This window comes from Mesoplodon densirostris, chromosome 1 (assembly GCF_025265405.1).
Source record: "Mesoplodon densirostris isolate mMesDen1 chromosome 1, mMesDen1 primary haplotype, whole genome shotgun sequence".
Lineage (NCBI taxonomy): Eukaryota > Metazoa > Chordata > Mammalia > Artiodactyla > Ziphiidae > Mesoplodon > Mesoplodon densirostris.
Genome location: NC_082661.1, coordinates 19,122,238 through 19,130,778, shown reverse-complemented (window position 1 = coordinate 19,130,778; position 8,541 = coordinate 19,122,238). Strand labels below are relative to the sequence as shown.

Below are 8,541 nucleotides of genomic sequence, written 5' to 3'. Positions count from 1 at the left end.
ACCTAATAGCTCTCTTTGTCACATAAAAGGAAGCATATAATTAAGTAGATACAAGAAAAAATAGGAGATGCATATACTCTTTATTTTTATTAAAAGAAAAGAGTGTTATCTTAATGAGCTCCAAGTCAGCAAGCCCCAAATTTTCCTCACTACTTCAAACCACTAGAGGTTAAGGTAGAGTTCACCTTGAAGGGTATCCAAGGGGCCTGCAACATACCTGTGGCAAGGAGAGGTTTTGAAAGCTGGGGGAGGAATATAGTGCAGGTAAACAAAGGTTAAGATTTCTGTGTAAGGTCACACAGCAAGGCAGTGCTACTCTTCCAGGCCTTCCCCTAGCACTTGGTTTATTAGATAGGATTAGATTAGATTTTGAAGGCTAAACCACTAAGAAAGAGTGAATTTTCACTCTTACCAACGGACCAGAAACAAAGAAGAAAGAGGAAAACCTGTAGACTACATATTTGTTCCCTTTACCATCTTTGATTGACATGGGGGTAGTCATTTGGCTTATTAAACTTGTTCATGGCATTCTTGCTTCTCAGCAGTGCTACACTGCACATCACCCCCCTAATTAACAGCTGTTTTCAGTCCATGCCAACTGCACAGGCTCAAGGCTAAAATACATCCTTGCTCAAGCTGGAGACCAGGTATATCATCCAGGAATGGGCATTTGATGGAACGCTGTGCTTTGCCTACTTCACAGCCACCTGGAAGTAAAGGGCTGGCCTGGGGTGTCTCAGAAGTATAAAGCTGAAATAAACACTGACAGTGAGTGGCCAGTCAATGGATATGTCCTGAATTACCACACAGGCAGCCTTCACTCTGCGCAGTTCTGAAACGTAGTACACAGATTTCAGGTACCATGTGGTACAGTGCAGCAACACCAGTCCCCCAACAACACAGTTCCATTTTCAGTTACCATGGCATACGAACTGTGGGAAATTGAATAAGGAAGAAACTCTGCCACCAGCTCATCAGTCAATAACAGATATGTCCCATGGTCAGTGGCCAATCGACTCACATCTTTCAAAAGCTGGTGGTGATTGGTCACTGCACATGTAATTCAGTTCACTCACAGCCAGCAAATCCTGGAGTGATGTTGTCTCCTTGTCTCTTGGTGATAAACCCATGGGATGTTTGACAAAAATGGATACTCAAAAGAGGAAGTTGGCCAACCCAAAGGAAGGCGCAGCAAAGAAATAACAAGTGGAGATACTAGGAGCAAAATTCAAATTCAATGTAAATAGTGCAGTAATAGCTGACAGTGGGATGCTGACTGCCACTACTGCAGCGCCTCTAGATAGGCAGTCAGAGGAACTTAGTGAAGGTGACTTAGCCACATGAATGAGGAAAGGGAGGATAAGATCCCAAAGGAATGGGCACCTTCAAAACCTTCACTTGAGAGTGTGTGGTGGCGCCGGCTTGAGGGAGTCTGCAGTGGTCAAGCTGGAGATGCTCCCCCAGTCTGGAGCTGTGATGAGCACCCCAGCCGTGCCCCAGGACCTGCAGCTGTTCCCAAGTCAGATGGCCCAGTCCACATTCAGAGAGCAAAGAAGACAAAAACTCAAGGAGCATCTGTTAAAAGGAAAACCTTTTTTTTTGCATAAAAACAGGAAAATCAGATATTATCCAGTGGTAGAGACAAAAGGGTGAAGACATCTGAAGGCCAGATCCAAGAAGAGACAAAAATTCTGAAATTTATCAGAATTTTTTTTGCCTTAAGAGAATGTTGGTAGACCTACTGGGATCAAGAATAATATAACAATTGGGCTTCCCTGGTGGCGCAGTGGTTGAGAGTCTGCCTGCCAATGCAGGGGACACAGGTTTGTGCCCCGGTCCGGGAAGATCCCACATGCCGTGGAGCGGCTGGGCCTGTGAGCCATGGCCGCTGATCCTGAGCGTCCGGAGCCTGTGCTCTGCAATGGGAAAGGCCACAACAGTGAGAGGCCTGCATACGGGAAAAAAAAAAAAAATTGAAAAAAAAGAATAATATAACAATGGAAGAGAACTGTATTCCTTTAAAACCTTCTAATGAATTAACCAATTCAACTACAGCAATTGATACACCTAATTTTGAGGATAATAATCAAACTCTGCTGTTGTTACCAATTAAAGATGACCCCCAAAGTCAACATATGACATTAAGCCAATCATTTCACCTTAAAAACAGTAAATAGAAACAAATGACTACAGAAAACCAAAGCAAGGTGCTAACATGCCCAAGAAACCTGTGCTTGGATCTTATCGTGGCCAAATTGTTCATAGAAAACCTCTTCAAGTCAAAGATGAGCTCTGCAACAACGAAGAAACTTTCAGCTACTGTTTCTAAAGCCACAAAGTCTCAGCCTGTAGACGCCAGCAGTGTAACCGTGAAAAGTGATAAAGCCTCACATACGACGACTGCCACTAAATTTGTGAGCACTACATCTCAGAGCAGTCAACTTGTGCGACCTTCTATTAGAAGTCACCACAGTAATAACCAGGACACCACAAAACAAGGCATCAGTAGGATGTCTGCCAGTGTTACAGTTTGGAAAGGACCTCGAGAGAAAGAATTATTACAGTTAAATACAGTTTCGTCTATTATCAAAACCAGTTCTTCTCAGGACATAGAAAGAAATAAGACACTATCAAGAAGCATGACATCTGAAATGGTAGCCAGGCCTGCTTCATCTTCTAATAGTAAACTGAGAGAAAAGTCAAAAAGCATTGACCAGTGCAGACATACCATGGTGAACGCAGCTAATGATAGTAGATGGACTCAGCGCAGAGAAACTGCGGAGAGAAAGGCTCGTCTGAGCGAGTGGAAAGCTAGCAAAGGAAGAGTGATGAAAAGGCCTCCGAACTCAGTGGTTACCCAGCCTGAGCCCGAAGCACAAGATGAAAAGCCAATTGGGTCCTTCTGGACTACCATGGCAGAAGAAGATGAACAACGATTGTTTACTGAAAAAGTAAACAAGACATTTTCTGAATGCCTAAACCTGATTAACGAGGGATGTCCAAAAGAAGAAGTATTGGTTACACTGAATGACCTGATTCAAAATATTCCAGATGCCAAAAAACTTGTTAAGCATTGGATATGCCTTGCTCGTACTGAACCACTCACGAGTCCTATTGAAAATAGTATTGCAATCTATGAGAAGGCCATTCTGGCAGGAGCTCAGCCTACTGAAGAGATGCGATGTGCAATTGTTGACATTCTGACAATGAAGAGTCAAGAAAAAGTTAAATTTGGAGAAAATATTGGGGAGTCTTGTGCAACCAAGGAACAAATCCAAGAAGCCACCATTGATGATATAAGTGTCAATCTGGGGTCAGAAAAACCGGAAATAGAAAATAAGCATCTTACAAATGTAGTATTTCAAGGTTGTGAAAAAAGAGAAAGATAACAAAACAAAAGATCCAACCAGTGGTGTTAAAACCCACAATACAGAAATTAGGGTGGGTTGCTTAATTAAATATAATGTGTCTACTACTCCATACTTGCAAAGTGTGAAAAAGAAGATGCAGTTTGACTAAACAAATTCTGCATTTAAAGAGCTAAAGTTTCTCACACCAGTTAGACGTTTTCGATGTCTTCAAGAGAAGACTTCTAAATTGCCAGATATGTTAAAAGACCTTTATCCTTGTGTGTCTTCACTGGAACAGTTAACAGAGTTGGAAAGTGAAACTGACGCTTTTGTGTGCTGCCCCAGAGCAGCCCTGTGCCGCATGTACTCGGAGACTGACAAGACAGAAGAGAAGTGAAGCTCTTAAAGGAGTGGGGTTATATTATTCTGAGTTGGTTGGTTGGTTTGTTGTTGCTTTGCATGTCCCTTAGGTCAGGAGTTGCCAAGTACCTAAGTATTGACGGCAGTCAGCACTTACTAATGTCCACTCTATAGCAGGTGTTGCCTTCTGTGCGACGGAAAGCTAATCCTACCTTGTCGATCTCAATAGACCAACTTTTTCTCTAAGACAGGTAAATTTTGTCAAGACAGAGTTAGCTTGCTTTGTCACCCAATTCTAGTAGCCCAGACTGCTGTGGTCTCCTATGTTCCTGGGACTCTGCCCCTGGTTCTTCATTGTCACTCTCCAGCAATGCCAGTGAGTCTGCATCTGTGGTCTCTTGGCCTCTTTCTTTTTTATTGTAGCCGAGGTCCCCAAGAGGGATAGTTAATACTCCATTTCTACGAGAAGATACTTTGTTAGAAGCAAGAAAATGTGCCTAGTGGGCATTCAGAACTTTACATTTGAGTTCCTTTCTTTAGTTCCTTTTCTAACTTGACTATCTAAAATGTTAAAAATTTTAACTTCCATCACTTCATTTGATATAGTTTATAGACTAATAGAAGGGAGTTAGAGAAGGAATATATAATATTTCATAAATGTCATCCTAGTTTAGGTAGTATTTCTAAAATAACTAATACTTAAAATTGATTTCTCCCTTGTATAAAAACTTCATGTCTCCTAAAACATGATAGTCATACACAGTAAGTAGGTCTCTGCTTCCCACACATAAATACCACCAGTAAAATTGTTTTGTAAGTCTCTGAACTAATACTTAAATGGCATACATCCTTTACCAACTCTACAGTTTCAATTAAGGAGTTAGTCATTGTAAAAGATTAGGTAGTTTTGGGCTTCCCCAGTGGCACAGTGGTTGAGAGTTCGCCTGCCGATGCAGGGGACGTGGGTTTGTGCCCCGGTTCGGGAAGATCCCACATGCCGCGGAGCAGCTGGGCCCGTGAGCCATGGCCGCTGAGCCTGCGCGTCCGGAGCCTGTGCTCCACAACGGGAGAGGCCACAACAGTGAGAGGCCCGCATACCGCAAAAAAAAAAAAGATTAGGTAGTTTTAAAACTGCATAATATGAATGTGGTTGAAAATGACATACTTACTCTTATTTATGTTCATTAATTCCATTTGTATAATAGTGCCAATCTTTGTTCTATTTATTTTCTTATGTTCTACACAGTAGGGTTTTTATTCCTTTTAAACTGTGTACCTAATATGTATACAATAAATGAAAACATCTATATATTAAAAAAAACAAACCTTCACTTGAAAAGAACTCTTAGCGCTGTTTCACAACCTTTAAAGTGCAATGGATAAAATGTTGAAAGCTACTCCAAACTTAGAAAGAAGCAAGACAATTTGACAAGGCACAGAAAGGCAGTATTATGAGTTATGTGATGAGAAGAAGGCAGGCACTCTTCAAACTACTATTTATAACTTTTTTTTTACAAGAAGCAAAACATTTTTTTTTTTTTTTTTTTTTTTTTTTTTTTTTGCGGTACACGGGCCTCTCACTGTTGTGGCCTCTCCCGTTGCAGAGCACAGGCTCCGGACGCGCAGGCTCAGCGGCCATGGCTCACAGGCCCAGCCGCTCCGCGGCATGTGGGATCTTCCCAGACCGGGACACAAACCCGCGTCCCCTGCATCGACAGGCGGACTCTCAACCACTGCGCCACCAGGGAAGCCCCGAAGCAAAACATTTTTATTCTCGATGTTTCTGATGTTTTAAGTAACACTGTATTAAGTGAATATTAGTTCTATTTTTCCCATATCCCTATACTTTCATAAGTAACAGTAAGAGAGCTTTTAATGTTTTGATGAAAATTCTTAAAGGTCACAGAACAATAGTAAATTATCACGTAGATTATCAAAACCATTTTGTGTGGATTTACTTTGCGTGATCATTTTTACAGTCCCACATTACCATGCAAAGTAAGGACTTCCTGTATTTCCCTGATCTTTCACTGAGGTGTTCTGTTCATATAAGGCATAATACAAAAACAGTGCCCCCATAAAAAGGGCCCATAGCATGCATGGAGTAAGATTCACGGGCATGACCTATGTTCATTTAATTAACCTCTGCTTAGGGTTTCAGCCTGGATAAAGTCCTAAAAATGAAAGAGACAAATTGAAAAGTCATGTGATCTTTTTGAGGCAAGAGCTTGTGGGATCTAAGTTGTATATGACTGGAAGCTTGTAGGTTATCCAAAAGGAAGACCTATATATCTAAATGCAAGTGCTAAGCAGATATTTGGAGTTTCCACTCTGATTCTCAGAAGAAACCCAGGCTAAAGATAAATAACTAGGAGTCATTGTCCTGCTAGTTACAGCCAAGATCGTTAACCATACCTAAAGTCTGCCCAAGAGAGTGAGACAGACTCTACCTTCTGTATCTCAGTTCTTTGAGTGATAGAACCCAGATTTTTTTGTTCTTCTCACCCCACGTGGTTAGATGTTCAGGGCCTCTTCCCTGCCACAGAACATAAATCCTTATTAGTCTAAAGCTGCAAGGTTAGGGCATGGGCCTGATGTAGCTCCTCCCATTGAAGTGAGAGCCGAGAGCTTCTGGGTAAGTGTCCCTCAATGATGACAGGAGAGTGAGACACAAACATGTCTATTTTTGTTAGCCAGATTGTATCATGTAACACCTGGGACTCAAAGTCAATTGCAACAACAAGAGGACAAGCCTAAGAACCAAGATACCTGCTAAGGGGAACAGAACAAAAGAGGGAAGTGACCTGAGCTGCTAAATTAACCCACCTGGAACTGACCGATGTGGAGATTTCTTGACATGTGAGACACATGTCCTTACAATGTAAGCTGTCACTTGCAGCTGAAACATCCTAATACATCAGACAAAAACCTGAGAAATGACAGAGACTAGAGGAGGCAGGGAAAAAGACAAGGACTCAGGGAGGAGGTAAGAGAACCATGGAGTTCCAAAGAAGGGACCCAGAATGGGGAATCCTGGCTCCAATGGATCTCTCTGATCCAAATATTTTTTTTCAACTTTATTGAAATATCATTGGCAAATAAAATTGTAATATATTTAATTTGTGCATCTGATCCAAGATTTTTCAGTAGACAATCTGCTTTCTCTTACAAGTGGTAATGCCATTTCCAAATATAGATGCAGGTCAGTGAGGACCTAAAAGTCAAGTAAGCAGGAGAAGAAAAATCACTGTCACTGCCTTAACCAGAGAGAATTTGGTATTTAGTTTTTCTTTAAAAATCTTGATTACATCTTTCAAGGCTCTCAAGCTGTTGACACGTACAAAATGAAGACGAACATCTTGGCAGGTGGTAGAAAATGAACAAGCACAGGGAACCAGAAACAACAGAAATGAGATAACCTAGAGCTTCAGTAATGCTGAAATTATCCACAACACAGGAGGAGATGACTATTAACAAAAGATACCGATAAAGGACCAAATGGAACTGCTGAAAACTAGCCCTATTGTGTTTCTGCAGTTCAAATTAAATCAGATGTGGCATCTGTATTTAAGCAAAAAATGTCTGTGGGGAGATTTTGTTGTTTGTTACTGAATTGGAATATCAAGACAGAATCCTCTACTCAATAGTCTTAAAATTTAAATAAAGGGTGCTTGTATAATGAATGCTTTGTAGTTATGATGATACAGTGCCTAAAGGCTGGGGTGGTACAAATTACTGTTCTGGACCTGAAACTAGAGTTAGGTCAAGAAATACAATTTTCTCCTCTTATGTGCCAACTACCGAAGATCAAATTCATTATGTAGAGATTAAGAGCTCTGGCTTTGGAGTCTGACAAACCTGGATAATACCAGCCCTGCCATCATTTGTGATATGATCTTATGATCACAAAGTCTCTGAGCTTCCATCTCCTCGTGTGAGACTAGGAGCAATTTTATATATATATATATATATATATATATATATATATATATATATATATATATATATATATATAGTTATTATAAATATTTAATGAGACTGTTCTTATAATAACCTAAGTCAAAATGACAGAAATAACCAATATACATTAAACATGTATCATGTGGCAGGCATTTTATTAAGAGAAATGACAGAGAGAGACAAGAGTTGGGTTCATCAGCGAGGCCTAGTTAGTGATGAGAAAATGCAGGCTTGTGTTGAAAATGTGAGGAATTTAGTTTCTTTCTAGATCAAGGTGACTTAAACGGTGGTTTTCATCAGCAAGACCAGTCAATTCCTTAGACAGACAAGGTATTTAGCTTATATTGAGTAATTTGAGTGACCTTAATAAGACCCAAACTTGCTCCCTCATTTTTGTTTGAAGTTCTATTATGTCTTTGTCTTAAGCTTTGCCCTCCCCCTGCAGAATTCTGTAACACACATGTGTTCTGTAAATCAGCCTGACATCTCTTCCCTCCTTCATTTCTAACAGTCTCTTCCTTCCTTTGAAGACCTAGATATTCCCTGACTCCAAGTATTTCTGGTGGGGCCTTCAGTGCACAATCCTCCCAAATCCTGGCTGTAAAGGGGATGGGGAAGATGGGCAGGGGTGTCACATGACCCAGCCCCCGTGTGATTATTCTATCTCAATTCTCTGATCCTGAATGGGCAGGTGACGCTGGGATTTTATAATTGGGTGTTTAGACACAGAAGCCTTCCGTCCCCCGGATTACAGGTTGTGACCCCCAGAACTGCTGTCATCCAAGTTATATCTACTGGGAGGAGATAAATCTGCAGGAGGAGAAAATGAAATCAACAAAGAGAAGCAGAAGGAAAAACACAGCTGAGAGAT

The 8,541-nt window shown here is 40.9% G+C and overlaps 1 pseudogene; it reads left to right on the top strand.

Moving 5' to 3' along the window:
• Positions 1 to 1,476: 1,476 nt before the first annotated feature.
• On the top strand, positions 1,477 to 3,747 carry LOC132492455 (cytoskeleton-associated protein 2-like; annotated as a pseudogene).
• Positions 3,748 to 8,541: the final 4,794 nt, after the last annotated feature.